Source organism: Mirounga leonina, unplaced genomic scaffold, assembly GCF_011800145.1.
Source record: "Mirounga leonina isolate KUSES-001 unplaced genomic scaffold, KU_Mleo_1.0 Mir_128, whole genome shotgun sequence".
NCBI lineage: Eukaryota > Metazoa > Chordata > Mammalia > Carnivora > Phocidae > Mirounga > Mirounga leonina.
Window position 1 is genome coordinate 9,588,369 of NW_023270320.1, and position 1,196 is coordinate 9,589,564.

The window sequence follows — 1,196 nt, forward strand, 5'->3', positions numbered from 1 at the left end:
TACACTTTCCTATTTCATCATAGACATGCTTCAAGACAAATCTTTTATTTTTAAGCCATAATTGCTACTTTTCTTTTCATTAGCAATGTGCCAAAAATATAAACTACAAAGATACATATATTGGTGATATGGGGTCCTCGTTGCTTGGAAACAGGGGACCTAAATTGCCAGAGTTATCAGTTAGGATTGTGTGCATGTTTCTGTATTATAAGCCAACTGACTGTAGAAGTTACAATGCTCACATCTTGCCACTGCATGTCAGCTGGAAAGAGGAAGTAAAGAATCTTGCATGCTCCACTGTCTTAGCAGTCTTTTGTGTTGGCTGTGACAGTCACAGAGTCAAAAACATTACAAAGGTAATTTTTTCAATTAGCAATAATCATGCCTCGGATAAACCTCATTGGCTATGATACTGCCACTGCGCAAAGCTACACAAGTAATTTTTTGTTAGGTGTGCCAGGCAGCCTAGGCTACAGCTGAACTATGAAGTTCTCAGTCTCCAGCAAACAAATCGTCTCTATATACTCATACTACTGTTGGCTCAGGTTTTGATTTAAAAACATTCAATGTAGGGGTGCCTGGGTGGCTCAGTTGGTTAAGCGACTGCCTTCGGCTCAGGTCATGATCCTGGAGTCCCGGAATCGAGTCCCACATCGGGCTCCCTGCTCAGCAGGGGGTCTGCTTCTCCCTCTGACCCTCTTCCCTCTCGTGCTCTCTGTCTCTCATTCTCTCTCTCAAATAAATAAATAAAATCTTTAAAAAAATAAAATAAAATAAAAATAAAAAAATAAAAAGTAAAAAATAACATTCAATGCATTCATCATAAGAGTTCAGAAATCTTTTCCTGAGAAAAATACATATAATTGCTAGGTAGTCAAACAGCCATCAGAAATTTGATAAGGTTTAATTGGGATGTAGGACTGAAGGTGTTAAGGACTTACATGAAAGAAATGGAATTGATCACAAATAACCCTTACCTCACACCTAGTCTTGGTTCCCAGTTGGTGTCTGCCACCACACTAGAGAGGGAATCCAAACACAAATCATACTGATGAGCAACAATATAGCCTTACCGTCTCTGGTCCCTGTCCTACCTGACTTGATCACAGTGTCAGTTCCCTGTAGATAATAGAAGAGGAAAGAAGGCAGGCTTGTGTGTGGTGAAAAATGTGTGTATGCAGAGGTGCACATGTGAG

At 40.0% G+C, this 1,196-nt stretch overlaps 1 pseudogene; it reads right to left on the reverse strand.

Annotated features, from left to right (window-relative positions):
* Positions 1-297: 297 nt before the first annotated feature.
* Positions 298-430, reverse strand: LOC118010135 (annotated as a pseudogene).
* Positions 431-1,196: the final 766 nt, after the last annotated feature.